This window comes from Anabrus simplex, chromosome X, assembly GCF_040414725.1.
Source record: "Anabrus simplex isolate iqAnaSimp1 chromosome X, ASM4041472v1, whole genome shotgun sequence".
NCBI classification, from domain to species: domain Eukaryota; kingdom Metazoa; phylum Arthropoda; class Insecta; order Orthoptera; family Tettigoniidae; genus Anabrus; species Anabrus simplex.
Genome location: NC_090279.1, coordinates 211,555,379 through 211,572,085, shown reverse-complemented (window position 1 = coordinate 211,572,085; position 16,707 = coordinate 211,555,379).

Genomic DNA, 16,707 nt, shown 5'->3' with positions numbered 1-16,707 from the left:
TGGCCTCACTTTTGCCGCAAGCCATCAAAAGCGCCTACTATGTCAGTACTACTATTGTCTTCATCAGCTCTATTCATTGATGACTCACTTACCTGTCTTAGGTCATCATATAAAATCTCATTACAGCGTTCAAATTTAGCAGGTGGCGGGGGATGGCGCAACATGTTACAGAACACCTGTGTGGTGGTCCTACCCTTACCAATGCATTGCATATATAGGCTAACCTAGTGTTCACATCTGTCCTGGGAGAACTCATCTGGATGGTATCTGTCATGTATGGAATCATAAAAAAATGATGTTTTACAATACCAGAAGTATAAGAGAGAAGAAACTGGGAAACCACCAACCCACCCCTAAAAGTATTCTTTATTATATTTACAAGAATCAAAATGGAAACTGTAAATCCGAGAAATGAGACCATTTTCTGTGTTACTATTGCCTGGCTTGGGCAGGCTGTTATGAAGAAAAGTTTCCTATTGTCTTGAAAGGGCTTGCATTATGTGTGACCATGGGGCAGCCATATGTGGCAAAAATAAGAAAACCATGTGGTTTGAAATTGTCATGGTGCGTGGTGGTTGCGATCAGTGTATCTTTGATGTGAGTGGATCTCTAATCTATCTTTTGTGTGTGTATCACTTTGTAGGAGTGTCCAGACCAATCTCTGGCATAGGAACAGTGGTCACTGCAGGGCCATACTCCCTTCGGTAGGCTCTTTTCTATGGGTGAGGCTCATACAGCTGCACGGCAAGAAGAAAGTCATCTATTCATTTACCAATGATCTACATTGCATTTAGCGTTGTCACCCAGGTGACAGATTCTTTGTCAAATTCTTACCTAGTCTTTCCTTAAATAATTTAGAAGAATTATTTAATTTAATTTCCGGGTTGAACCGTGTTGTACTTGTCTGCACATCACGTACAGTTTGCCGACGTTTCGAAGACATTGCAGTATTCTTTGCCAAGGCAACTGAAATACCCCTACTCGATCCGAGGTAATCAGTCTCCCAGGCAAAAATTACACTACTAGAGTGGCCCTGATCTTGGCCTTTTATATCCGAGCCTTTCTGGCTGACGTAAGCCCTGGCTGTCTCGTGAGTATTCTGGAAAGTGTGTGTCACAGCCAGGTAGTGGGGGCTTGCCCGCGCTGTTATGTAATGGGGTTGCGGCCCGTGTGTTTATGTTGTGGTCTGTATGTCTTAAACTATGAATGATAGGCATCCAAGAATTACCGATTTTATATCCTTCTTCTAAATTTATGTTGTTCGGATGTTTCTTGATTTCGATAGCCTCACGGATTTTCCTTTCCAGATTCCAAGGGATAGCTGCTAGGATTTTGGTCTTGTCAAATGATATTCTGTGCCTAGTTTCGTAGGAATGCTTGGCTACCGCTGAAATATCTGTGTTTTGGTTCTTGGTGTGACGGATATGTTCTTTCAGGCGGGTGGAGATCAGACGTTTTGTCTCACCTACATAACAAGTTCCACAGCTACATTTAATGTGATCTACTCCAGGGGCCTGTAAATCTATTGTGCCTTTTACTGGTGGTAGATAACGGGCTAGCTTCCGGTGAGGTTTATAGATAGTTTTTATGTTGTATTTGTCCAGTATCTTGCCGATCCTGTCTGTAGTGTTTTTAATGTATGGCAGTATCGCTGTTTTCGGGCAGATCAGTTCTTCTTTCCCGTTGTTTTCCCCTGTGGCGGCCTTTTCTTTGTTCTCTTCTGATTTTTTAAGGACTCATCGGATGTTATTGAGCGAGTAGCCATTTTTCCTCAGAGTTCTCGTGAGGTGTTCTTTCTCTTCCTCGAGAAAGAAGAAGTTGGAAATTTATCGAGCATCTCCCTTTGTAAATTATTCCAGTCCTGAATTCTCCTTCTTATGAACAAATACTTGCGTCAATTAGTCCCCTCCAATTCCTACTTTATCTTCATATTATGATATTTTAAAAGCTCTGCTCAAACTTATAAGTCTGCTAATGTTATTCCTTGCGATCCTTCCAATGACAGCCTCCAGCATCTCATCTCACTAGTCCCAAGTCTACTCAGACCAAAGATTGTAATACTGTATTTTCATAACACTACTTGTTTGTCGGAAATCACCCAGAACAGATCATGCTGCTTTCCTTTGAAACTTTTCCACTTCTTGAATTAAGTAATCCTGGCAAGGGTCCCATACACAGGAACCATACTCTAGTTGTGGTCTTACTAGTGACTTACATGCTCTCCTTTACATCCTTACTACAACCCCAGAATACCATCATAAGTAGGGTCACGATTTATAGGCACTCAAAACATGCCTATAATTTAATACCACACTCGATGACTATTTCTTCCACTGCTTTTCCAACTCCTGTGGGGTTGCGGGTGCAAACTGTGTCACACATTAAATTTGGCTCTGTTTTATGGCCGGGTCCCCTTCCTGATGCCAACCCTATGTGGAGGGATGTGTACTGTTGCGTGTTGATGTGGGCTTGGTAGTGTCATGTGTTGTCCGAATTTGTTGAGACAACACAGTCCCCAAGGCAGAAGACTTAATCAGACCCGATTAAAATTCCTGACCTGGCCAGGAATTGAACCCAGGAAATGTGAAATGAAGGGCTCAATGCTGACCATTCAGCCAAGGAGTCGGACAGTACACTCAATGACGGTGGGAATTTACATCTAACAAATTTTCGATATTTTCAGGTAACAATCGTGTTCTGTTGTCATGAAGAATGTTTTTTGTATTGTGAGAAGGATCTCTAAAGATCACATCACATCACATGAAGTGGTACTTTTATTATCCTTCCACCCTGGATTTTGTTGCAGGACCCTATCAAAGTTTTGTCTGATAGTGGCTACCTTCCCAGATGTTTGCTCAAGACTTCTTGTAACTTCTTCCACAATCCTAATGGACTCTATAAGGAGCATATGTCGTTTCTCTCCAGCTCTCTGATGGCTCATGGCAGTTTACCAAAGTTGCCTTCAGGAACAAAGAATCTGATCAAACCAATAGGCAGAACATGACTTTCTTGACTTCCCTTATATAGGCAGCATCCTCATTGTCCACGGCCAAAATTATATAGTGTTACAAGAAAACAACTTGCCACAATACATAAATTAATAGGCTTATAAATTCTCCAATGAAATATGATCATAGTCTTCAATCACAAAGAAAGAAAAGGGACCTCCTAATTTCAAGCTTGGCAGATGACTAGACTTCTATGTGTGGGGAAGTTGGGATCTCCACTGATCCACTTCTTCAGTCAGTAGGACTTGGAAGATTTTTCTTCAGGCACTGCCAAACACACTTCTTCAAAGAGGGCGATGCTTTAGATGTAGACCTCAACACGATATCCAGTCAATGCATCCAGCACTTTACAAAGAGAGGGAGATAGGCAATAGGGATGTGTACAACATACAGGGGCATTTTTTAATCTATTCAGGGGATTGTCGCTTGCCCGGTCACCCGCGCTGCGAGCCTGTCTTCCACCAAGCACTCCTCGGTGCCACAAGTTCCCCTCATTTGCAGTCTGCTGAGAGCTTTAACAGTGTGAGGTTCAGTTTTTTTTCTTTTTACAATTTGCTTTGTATCGCACCGACACAATACCTTATGGCAACGATGGGATAGGAAAGGCTAGGAGTGCAAAGGAAGCGGCTGTGGCCTTAATTAAGGTACAGCCCCAGCATTTGCCTTGGGTGGAAATGGAAAAGCACAGAAAACCATTTTCAGAGCTGCTGACAGAGGAGTCCCACATTCAACACTATCTCCTGAATACTGGCCGCACTTAAGCGACTGCAGTTATTGAGCATTTAAAGATAAAAATTTCATTGTTCCGTATTGAAATTATTAACATTAAAAATTAAATAATTGAAGTTCAACCAATTCAATACATAAAAGAAAGAAATGTAGTAATTACATTCTTATTTAAATGGGACCGGTTTCGACCCTAGTCCAGGTCATCGTCAGCCGTAAAAACAAGTAGGCGAAATCACACAATGTTTATGAATATTGGAGAAATGGGTCAGTTTCACACTCTGTCAGGCACAAAGTCACAACACTATCAAATAATATATGAAGATTATAAATATATATATATATATATAGTGTTGTGACTTTGTGCCTGACAGAGTGTGAAACTGACCCATTTCTCCAATATTCATAAACATTGTGTGATTTCGCCTACTTGTTTTTACGGTTGACGATGACCTGGACTAGGGTCGAAACCGGTCCCATTTAAATAAGAATGTAATTACTACATTTCTTTCTTTTATGTATTGAATTGGTTGAACTTCAATTATTTAATTTTTAATGCAGTTATTGAGCTCAGTGAAGATTTTTCTTTAGGCATTGTCAAACACACTTCTTCAAAGCGGCAAGGGACTTACCGTAGATGTTAAGCCCCTTTAAACAACAATCATAATCACTTCTGCAAAGTAGATCTTACACGATCTCAGGTCAACGTGTCCAGCACTTTACAAGCAGAGGGAGGTAGGCAATATGGATGTGTACAACATAGATCTTACATATGGAGGTGGGAGGGGTGGAAGGCTTTATGGTCAAATTGTTCCTTGTTTGTCCTGAAGTAAATTTCTCAAGTGCTATTTTTGGAGACTTCTGAGAATTTTCGTTATTGTTAGTGGGGTAAATAGATGTTGAGAAACAAGTAAATAATTCTGTCGAACTATCATTCAGTAATCAAACCAGAAGGATTGTATGCCTCAGTGTCTTATTTTGAATAAAAAAGGGGATCTACAAGAACTGGAAAAGAAAGAAAGGAAGATCCTAAGGAAGATTCTAGGACCCCAGAAAACTACTGATGGAACCTGGAAAGAAAGGAAAAACAAGGATCTTTATAAACATACGGAAAAGATCTCAGACACAATGAGGAAGCAAAGGTTGAACTTCTATGGACATCTAGTAAGAATGGATGAAAACAGACTGACCAGAAAGATCTTTAAGTACATTGTAGGATTGAAGGCCACCACTAAGTGGGTAGAAGAGGTCAAAAGAGATGCAGAAGAAGTTGGAATTACACTACAGGTGATCAATAAAAGGAAAGAGTTTAGAAACATAATCAACAAAATCAATTTTTTTTTTTTGAGGACAAACCACCTAAAAAGAAGCCCAACTGGATAATCTCTGAGGAGGAGAGAAAAATACGAAGCAAGAGAATGAAAAGGTTCTGGGAAGAGAAGAGAAGAAAGGCCAACAAGCCTTAAGTTCTATGCGGTCCACAGTTGGCCAAATTCGGAAGAAGAAGAAGAATTCTGTCGAACACACAGCTCGAATATAATGGAACGGAAGAAAATTGGATGCTTTAAAAGACTGCCAAAGGGTATTAAATAGGCAATTATACCCCAAATAGTTATGAACCCATGAATTTGTTGGTTTTCTTGTGCCTACATAGATAGGTTTTATGGCGATGATGAGATAGAAAGGGCTAGGAGTGGGAAGGAAGCGGCTGTGGCCTTAAGTAAGGTACAGCCGCAGATTTGCCTGGTGTGAAAATAAGAAACCGTGGAAAACCACCTTCAAGGCTGTCGACAGTGAGGTTCAGAACCCACTATCTCCTGAATGCAAGCTCACAGCTGCACGTCAAATCAATCAATCACTACTCATCTACATTTAGGCCAGTCATCCAAGTGGCAGATTCCTTATCTGTTGTTTTCCTAGCCTTTTCTTAAATGATTGCAAAGAAATTGGAAATTTCTTGAACATCTTCCTTGGTAAGTAATTCCAATCCCTAATTCTCCTTCCTATAAACAAATATTTGCTCCAATTTGTCCTCTTGAATTTCAGCTTCATCTTTATATTGTGAACTTTCCTACTTTTAGAGACACCACTCATACTTGTTTGTCTACTGATATCATTCCATGCCATCTGTCCACTGAGAGCTTGGAACATACCACTTAATACCTCTATCAGGTCATTATGCTTGTAACCAACAATCTTTACACACTGCTGCCTTTTGTAGATTCTCACATATACACTCCCGTTGTTCATTAACGATTCCTAGAATATCCTTCTTGGAACCTGTTTCTGCCTTAAAGTACCTATACATACCCTTCCACTTTTCACTAAAATTCGTATAACCACCAATTTTGCTTGCCAACATGTTATCCTTAGCTGACTTCTTTGCTAGATTCAATTTCCTAGCAAGTTCCTTCAATTTCTCCTTACTTCCACAGCCATTTCTATTTCTTTCCAACCTGCACCTCTTTCTTAGTCTCTTTACTTCTCAGTTATAATATAGTGGATCTTTACCATTCCTTACCACCTTTAAAGGTAAAAACTTGTTTTCACATTCCTCAACAATTGCTTTAAACCCATCCCAGAGTCTGTTTACACTTCCATTTATCGTTTTCCACCGATCATAATAACTTTCCAAAAACTCCCTCATGCCTGTTTATCAGCCATATGGTACTGCCTGATAGTCCTAATTTTAATACCTTACTTTCTTTCACATTTATTTTTAACTACGACAAAAACTGCTTTGTGATCATTAATGCCATCTATTATTTCAGTTTCTCTATAGAGCTCATCTGGTTTTACCAGCACCACATCCAGAATATTCTTCCCTCTAGTTGGTTCCATCACTTTCTGAATCAGCTGCCCTTCATGTATTCACCGCACAGCCACTTGTTAATAATAATAATAATAATAATCGTATGGCCTCAGCTACCGTTTGCAGACATTTCGATTTGACGCCATCTGGCTGTCTGCTCGTCAATTTCGACGTTCCGGTTTACTCTGTCTGCTATCTAGCGGACCTAGAGTAAACCGGATCTCTCTTGGGCGTCTATGGCTGAGATTTAATTAATTTTGTCGGGTAAATACCAAATGTATCACCAGAGTTCTTTTACATGCCGACATCGTACGACATGGAGTGTCGAATGGACTTTTTTCCGCCCTTCAAAAATCCGACTACCTCTGCCGGGTTTGAACCCGCTATCTTGGGATCCGGAGGCCGACACTCTACCACGGATCCACAGAGGCAGCCAGCCACTTGTTTAATCACACTTAATAAAATAAATTAAAAGTGTTAGTATGGGTTCATTGGACCCCCCTCTTGGGAGTTCATGTCATGTTTTTATAGCATTGTTTGTTATGTTTCTTTCATTTACAACAATCAAGGGAAAGTTGTATCCTGTGGTAAAGGTGATTTTGGTCAACAATGGCATTACTTTCTAAGCATCTACATTGTTCATATATTTCAGTTTTACAAAGCATAACAGGTGAAGGCTATTCCTTTTGCAAGCTGGACTGGAAATGGTGACAGCTCAATTGGAGGATTAAAATGCAAATCCAAAAGGGCTTTCCAAGCAATGGAATCTATCCTGGACAGGAGTATCAAGCTGGAATTACCCACTGAGGTCAGCCTCCCGCAGGGAAAGTATGGTGTTACGTTACGTTTGGAGGTGCTAAGATCAGAAAGGAAAAGTAAACAATTTGAGTAAGCCAAAGCAAAACTGTACAGAGTGTAATAGACATGTTCGTAACGCATACTCAGAAAAACTTTTAAAACATATAATGAACAATAATCGTCAATGATCTGCATGTAGGGCTGTCACCCAGGTGTCAGTTGCATTGAAACAGATGATTTAGAGTAATTTCAGTGTACCACGTTGCAAAATATGACTGTATTACTTTCATGACATAGTTTTCAATATTTCAAAATAGCTGAACTTATTACATACTAAGAACATTTTCCAGCGATCATAAACTCTGTTTTAAATGGATTTAAAACAATTTTTATTAGGACTAAACTACAACACTATCAGACAGTAATTCAACCAGAGTGCTTGTATGCTTCAGAATGCCTAGCATTAACAACCAGGAAAGATTGAAGAAATCGAGAGGAAGGAAAGAGAGACATTTAAACTCTTTAGGCTTTTTCAATCATGAAATTACCAGCATTTTGCCCCAGTGTAGCAGTGGGCTCATCAGTTGAAATGTTATACCTTTCCAAGACGCTGGCAGCTAGTGCGCCGTTGAGACACCACTGTAAGCCTCTTATGTAGGACAGTGCAGTGACGCTGCACTAGGGAAAGCTTGTGCCTCCACTTGCATAAATGTCTCAGACAAAAAAAAAAAAGTGCTGACATACTGATTATGGAGTAATAAAGAAGTATATAAAAGATGCAGCAAGATTTCAGAAACAATACGCAAATAAAGGGTTAAAATTTTTGGACATATTTCAAGAATGCCCGATGACAGACTCATCATTTCAACAAGCCCAATAGGAAAGGCAACTCTTATGACAAGTGGTCTGTTAACACCAAGAAAGATCTGCAAGAAATGAACAGCATAGAACAAGACACCCACAACAGAACCACTTTCAGAAACAAGATACACACATCTGAGGGGTTCCTAGAGCCAGAAATAGTGGCCAACAAGAAGCAACATTGGACGGGTGAAAAAAAGAAGCTGTAAACAAGAGAATGAAGGAATACTGGTGCCAAAGAAAACTGAAATCATGAAGAGTTATTTACGTGGTCCATAGCTGGCCAAGATCGATTATAAAAAAATATATTTTCTTAAAATAATTTTATATAGTGGGTTCAACGAACCCCCACTCTTCGGAGTTCATGCTACAAAAATAAGCTTCAAAGTTCTAGGGTCAAGAGGAAATGTAGAGTATATGGTACGTTGTTATCAGATGATGGCAAAACTAACTGTTAGGCATTATATTTAACATATTTACATTAGGAAAATAGTTTTACAGTTTACCATAGATTCTTGTCTCCTCAATCTAATTAATCCTTTAGGCACTTGCACATCTAGTGTATGTGAAAATCTTTCAACTGAAGGTGAACATTGCATTTTGTAGAGAAAATGTTGAAAATGCGAGTACAATTGGGCTTCGAGATGGTTTGCCTCTTTTGGAACCATGGAAAACTTACCAACATTTACAAAAGCTTTGGCTGCTCTTAGTCTGAAACGTAACAAATCCGTAACCTGCTTTGATGGTACTCCTGCTGTTCTGCATCTCTTCCTTACTAAATACAATTATTTACTGCCACAAAGTCTAGAGCATAAAAGTTCACTCTTAAAGTCCATTCCTTACAGCGAATGAAAATTCTGTAAAGGCTGATAAGCTGGTCAAATACATTTACACAACCCACCCCATGGTAATATCTTTGTAATATTTCAGGTTTTGATATTTCAGTGAATGATTTTATTAAATTTGTCCCATCTTTTAATTTTATTCTATTTCCGAATTCCCACAAAGTTAGAATGTAAAGGAAGGTGCATGCTTCTTCACTGTATCCTTTCTTTCTTTCTTTCTTTCTTTCTTTCTTCTTTGCCATCTATGACAGGGGGATTACAAAATCTATTTATTCTAATGATTCCTGCAGCATATTGTATTGTATTTTATTTCATCCAACTGATCATACAGTGATATGGGGCATATGCATTTATAGAAATCTTTCTAGTAATGTTGAAACTTTTTATAATAATACTGAAATTACTGTAGATGACCTACAGAATAAAAACACAAATGTAATAATCATGGACGACTTTAATGTAGAGGACGGGCATATTATGGGTGGGGATGCCATTACTTTTGAGGTAAACTCAGTCCACAGTCTTCCCCCTAGGGTACAGGATGTCTTTTCCTTTGGGATGCAGGTACCACACCAGAAGAGAAAGTGTGTTTTGGAGGATTTGAGGTTCCTCCAGGCGGGTAAGATGGCGGGACCACTCTATTTTCCAATTACGCATCTCACGGTCAATGGCAGCAACGGACGTTGCTAGGCTGCTGGTGCTATCTTCCTTCTGCTTCTCTCCAGTTGTGGGTGGTACACCAGATGCTCCTGTTGCTCCTGCCTTGTCTTCTCCCAGTGCCACTTGGAAGCAGATACCCGCTTCCTGCCTTGCTTGACGGCGCCCTCCCTGACAAACCTCACCAGCAGCAGGGTAACGCCCACACCATCTTCATGAAGGTCCGATGAATTTGGACCCCATGTTGAAGGGCGGTTGTCGCCACCACTCCGCACAGCCTAAATGGCAGAGAAAACATCCTCATGACCTGGTCGTTGGCCAGCACCCATGTTCCTCTGGTTCCTACAACAAAAGGAAGAAATACATTAGAAACAGAATACAATTTCTTTACCCTCCTGATGACATGGGGAGGTCGTACTTCTCTTTCTTGGTGTTATAGGAAAGATAGAGAGAATCCTTATACTCTCATGAGACCATATGCAGTGTCCTCTTTGACCACAATTAGGTCCGGTATATATCTATCTGACCTAAGCATGAGAACTGGAGTGTCTTGTACTGGGTATCCCTGCTCCTGGATGGAATACCTAAGTGGTGTTGATGGCATCGTTCCTTGTGATACACTGAAAATGTTGCGGGTCATGGTTGCAATACATGGGCGAGTGTTTCCCTCAGCTTACATGTTGCAAATCTGCACATTGCCCTCTCCTCAGCGACGTAAGGCACACCTATGGTGGCCAGTAATCCTATGTGCAGTTGTATCCCCCCCCATGGTGCAACAGCCCCAAAGAGCCACGGCCTACCAAGTGACGGCTGCTCAACCCGAAGGTCTGCATATTATGAAACGTCGTGTGGTCTACACGACAAATCGTTTTGGGCGTTAATATTCTTGGCTTTCTAGACCGGGGTCACCATCTCACCATCAGATAGCTCCTCAATTGTAATCACGTAGGCCGAGTAGACCTCGAACCAGCCCTCAAATCCCTGACCTGGCCAGGAATCGAACCCGGGGCCTCCGGGTAAGAGGCAGGCACGCTACCCTTACACCGTGGGGCCGGCTCTGCAGTTGGATAGCGCGGATATATTCACTTCCTGACCAGAATGAGGGTGGATTTATAATCCATTTACTAACTTTCCAAGTGACAAATGGAAGATCATCACCCAGTGTTGATTGGTGTAGATCATTGGCCCAGAACCTTTTGGGGGTCCTCTCTGAAACTCCTATTATAATGTGCAGTTTTCACATGAGCTGCTTCCCCAAGGTGGTATTCAGGGCTTCCCTGATAAGTTCTTTGCTTTGCCTCTGCAACTTCATTAACCTGTTGTGGTATGTATGCCCAATCTGCAGTCTAAGATGTGGCCTTTTCTAATTGGGGCGTGCAATAATGAAGTCGGGGTAGAAATCGGCAGATGAAGTGTGGCCTTAACGAACTTTCTAATCAGCCGGTTGCAGCTTATGAGTTTTGCAAAAGTGATATCCATATTTTGCAGCCTATGGTAGAGATACTGCTGAAGGATCCTAATCTTTTACCACGGTTTGATGGGGGCTTTGCTCAATCTGGTCAACTTTCCCTCCATCTTAGCCGTTGTAATTGCCCGTGATCCCTTATGGTCATACAACTGTCCCAGATACTTTAGTTGCGACTCAATAGCAAGACTGGGGATCTTCTCTCCATCAGTATTGAGTCTCAACTATGTTCCCACATAGCACCTCCTGGTGCCTGGAACTCGCAGCAGCTGGTATGCTATGCATTTCTGGGCATTGCAGGCCATATTATTATCCTGAAGGAAAGTCTCCTGTAAGGCCAAATGGTGTTTCCCCATGGCAATATCTCTCGCGAATGCCAGGCATGTTACATTTTTTGTTCCAAGTTTGATGCCCCTCCTCTCTGACACTCGATGAATAAATTTGTCAAATACAAGATTGAAGAGAAGTCCACTTGTGGAGTCGCCCTGCCGTACTCCCCCATTGACGCGAATTTTGGCAGATGTTGTGCCTCTGCATTCTAAGCTAGTTTGGACATCATCATACATAGCTTTTATATATGCAATGGTATCTGCGTCAATGTTATCTGCATGACATGCATCTAGTATCAGTTTGATGCATACCTTCAAAAGGTCTACGCTGACGAGTACCATTGGGATCCCAGTCCCCTGATGTTCCCTAATAATCGTTTCCAGGTTGGTGGTTGGATTTCCTTATGGTAGATTTTTTTAATGAGGGAATAATTTTCTTTATCTGTTTGTTTTCCTTGTTTTGCTTTATTGTAATAGATCATCATTAAGTTCCTGATAGTTGCAAGGTGAGGGGTGTATACTTTCCCTTTATGCTTCCTTTTGAGTTTACCTGATCCGTTAATTATCTTTGTAGTTCTAGGACAGCACTCTTCCACACAATAACCTAGTATAAAATTTTCAGTTGTTTCTGAGGCATTATTAGAGTTTAGTATAATGTTTTCAAAATTGATGTGAATTAATTCATTTCTGAGCTTTAAAATGTTATTTTCTCCCACCCACCTGAAATGTTTAAACTGCCTATTGTCATGTTGCTTTTCCAATTCAGTTTTTAATTTTAGCCAGAGACCACTATGATCAGACAATATATGCTCTGTAACACCACACATGAAGTCACTGTTTTGAACATTAGTGATTATGTTGTCCAAACAAGAATTTTTTCTGGTGGGTTGATCATTGGCAAGATGGAAATCATGAGACCAGAGAATACCATAAAATTGTTTTTCGATGGATGATTCAACTAAAATATTAATTTTAATATCCTATGCAATAGATTTTGTAATTCCTGTTTTCATGCAATATAGGTGGTATGAGCTTCCATCCCCAGATAACCTTGAATAATCCTGCAAAATCCGACAGTTGGACTCGTCACAGGTCATCCCTAACAATTCCATCCACACCTGTTGCTCTATCCGTTAGTTTGTTTAGAAAGTACTTGATTTCATCGTACTGAATAGGTTGATGGATATCTTACTCACCATTTGTTCCTGCGCCGCTTACAGTGACCGTAGTTTACAGAGCTGCAAAGATCTTTTCATACTCCTTACAAAACTCCTCCATCGTTGGCACCACTTTGTCAGTAACCTCCCATTGGTCTTCTAATATTCTGGAGGCTACAGCGCTAGGAAATTTCCGTTACAGGTTCTGCATTTTTCTATATTCTGCAGTCCTTCTCTCCTGTCTACCACATCTCTTGGTTTTTCTAGTAACTTTTTTCCACTTCCTTTGTTTCCTTGTTCTCCTCTGGGGCCCCAGGGGCTCTGAACTTTGGAGCGTGGGTTGGCGACCACGGGGCCCTTAGCTGAGTCCTGGCATTGCTTCCACTTACTTGTGTCAGGCTCCTCACTTTCATCTATCCTATCCGACCTCTCTTGGTCAACTCTTGTTCTTTTCCGACCCCGACGCTATTAGGTTTGCGAGGGCTAGGGAGTCTTTCATTTTCACGCCCTTCGTGGCCCTTGTCATCCTTTTTTCGAAGTGTCGGATCCCTTCCATTTTTTCCGTCTGATTAGTGTTATATAGAGGATGGTTGCCTAGTTGTACTTCCTCTTAAAACAATAATCACCACCACCACCACCACCACCACCTGTTCTCCTCTGGTCAAGATGATCCTGACTTAATGCCGGCTATAAATGAATTCATCTTTCTATTGATGAGGATAGCATCCTCATCTCCCAAGGTGAGATCAGTGATTTCCCTTACAGGTGGGGTTACCTTGGGCCGGAGGTCCTTAAGGAATTTACACATCTCAGATCTGTTGATATGTTGTGGTATAATGTCTTCAGGTAGAGATGAGGGCTGGTCAGGAGCTTGGTCATCTGTGGGTGTGTCAATCCATTTTACTGCCTCTTCCAGTTTCTTAGCCTATATGTCTTGTACTGCTTTGTTTTACGTGGTTTCTTTACCCCTTTGGCAGGTCGCCCTGTTTCACTGGCAAGCGTTGATAGATTGAGCGGTACCAATAGGGAAATCTAGTTCAAGATCTACCATCCGCTCAAGTTCTTCCATGGAATACTGTCCTCGAGCTGTTACTTGGCATTTTTGAGCAAGCTGCTGATCCTCCTGGTTATAGAAACCAGTGTGTGCTTCTTTTAAATGCTGCCTGAGACTTGCATATATCACATAGTCACAGCCACATGAGGACAGGGAACAGAGTTATCTGCCATCCACATTGGGGGGGGATTTGATTGCAGTAATGTAGATACTGATTGTGCTGCAACTCTGACCGCGCTGAGAGGTTGATGCCTTACTGTGTTGCCCACTGTCTGTTTAAGCAGCTGTGGCACTTGCAGCCTAAAGGCCCATCTCGATTAGCATAGGCCATTGGTTGCGCATGACTAATCCAGTCTGTAACTACGTCCCCAGCAATCCGTGTGGTCTCCCCACCAGATAGCTTGTCCAGATACCAGATGGCATCTCTGGTTGGTCCCAAGGTGCTCAGGCACTTTGTCTTTAATACTATTTCGGAAAATGAAACGACACAAGTAACAAGCGCCCTTTAGGAGAGTCATAGTTACTCCCACCGTTAACCCGCGCTTGTTTGAATTTCTTCACGTTGACATTCAGAGCACTGGGCAGAAATCACATTGCGTCAACTCCCGCTTGTTCCATTGCAATGCTTTGTTTTAATTACACAGATTCCCCTGGTCCAGTTCTGAGCCGACCGCCGAATAGCGGCCGAAGAGAATCCGCGCGCCCGTGGCTGCAACCTCCAAAAGGAGACTGCGACACCACAAGGCAGACAGTGGCCTCGCAGCAAGGAAGATCCGTGGGAAGCCACGGCACAGGACCGAGCTCGGATCGAGCACTGAAGTGACGACAGATGCTGACACCTGCGCTCTCGCCTCGCCCAGGCCCGGCACGTTAGCGCAGACCCACTTCCCTACCAAGCCCGGCGCGATCCACAGAGCCAATCTTTATCCCGAAGTTATGGATCCAATTTGCCAATTGCCCTTATCTACATTAGTCTATCGACTAGAGGCTCTTCACCTTGGAGACCTGCTGCGGATATGGGTACGAGTTGGCACAACACCTCAACATGGCCCTCTCCTGGATTTTCAAGGTCCGTGGTGAAGATCGGGACACCGTCGCAACTGTGCGATGCTCTTCGCGTTCCAAACCCTATCTCCCTGCCCGAGTATTCCAGGGAACTCGGATGCTCATGCAGAAAAGAAAATGCTCCCCCGATCTCCTGACGGCATTTCCAGGTCCTTTTGGGTTACCCCAACGATCTACTCATTCGAGGGGCCCAACTTTTTACGGTTCTACTGCCGGATTACGGAATAGGAACCAGATTCCCTTTCACCCCATGGGGTCCTAACACTGTAGTCTCGGACCCCATAGACATCGGATGATACATGATTGCCTGCAGCAAACTGTAGGAAGAAAAATAATTATCAGAAAAAGCTCGTGTCCACACACAGACAACCTCTTACATGGATGAAGGACTTTTTTTATTGCCCTCATAGTGTCTATCTATCTATCTAGGTATTCTGCCTTATGGCAGGTCTTGTCATGGGATGAACCTCTTCCACTGTTGCCTGTCCTGCGCCAAGTTTTTCATGCCCGAATATTTATTTCCTTGGATATTGTCCAACATTTGATATTTTTTCCTTCCTCTTCCTCGTTTGCCTTTCACCATTCCTTCTATTCCTTCTTTCAGTAAACAGTCCCTCCTCAAACAATGTCCGATCCAGTTCATTTTTCTCCTTCTAATGGTTTGTAACATACTTCGTTCTTCTCCAACTCTTCGTAATACCTCCTCATTCCTTACCCGGTCTTCCCATTTCACTCGTTCTATTCTCCTCCATACCCACATCTCTAGTGCCTCCAATCTTCTCTCATCTTTCTTTCTCAATGTCCAAGTCTCTGCGCCATACAGAATATTGAAACTATACAATATAAACATTACATTCACCAGGCTGGTAAGTATGGTTCTTCTTTGCAAAAATTTTTGGAATCCCCCTCAGTGCTATGTCCTTTTACTAAAAGTGTATACAAAGAAAGGATTTTTATTTTAAGTACTGGTTTCAATACTTAGGTTACAATGTAAGGTTGTTTTCTAGGGAATTACATAACACAGGTTTCAATGTCGTCATGCTAGTGCAATCTTTCATGGTGGCTTGCTAAGAAAACACAAACTGGAGCAGGGATGATTTGTTATTGTTTATTATTAATTTTTTTTCTTACACTCACTGAAATAATGGGTTATTATCTCTGCTAGTTGATATGAGGGATGGCATGTTAGGCAAGAGACATTTAAGGGAAGTTGAAACCCAAGGAAGGTAATCTTCTAATAAAGAATTTTCATAAAGTGTTATACATGTTACATTGGAACACAATGTGATTTATGGTCCCAGTATCCTTGTTGGATTTACATAGATTTTATTGCAACTGCTCTGATTCAATATAAGTATTTGGGGCTACATGCATGGTTTAGCCCAATTATGGTTGATATATGCCTTTTGCACCGGGCAAGTTGTCCATGCGATTAGGGGTGCGCGGCTGTGAGCTTTCATCCGGGAGATAGTGGGTTCGAATTCCACTATCGGCAGCCCTGAAGATGGTTTTTCGTGGTTTCCCATTTTCACACCGGGCAAATGTTGGGGCTGTACCTTAATTAAGACCACGGCCGCTTCCTTCCAACTCCTAGGCATTTCCTATCCCATCGTCGCCATAAGACCTATCTGTGTCAGTGCAACGTAAAGCCACTAGCAAAAAAATTACCTTTTGCAAACCAGGTTTTTTTCGTTTACATTATGAAGCATTTGACTGCTGATATTCTCTATTCATCATTCACATGTTCCATAGAAATGAGTGGCATATGATGAACATCAAAGTATGGAGGAGACGAAAACACAAGTGACAAAGTGGAGAATAGAGGATAATAATTCTACTACGAATCTACAACACACAGGAATAGCACAAGGTACAAAGTTTAACGCCAGAGCGATCTACATTTACTTTTATAACCTAATGAAGAGCAGCA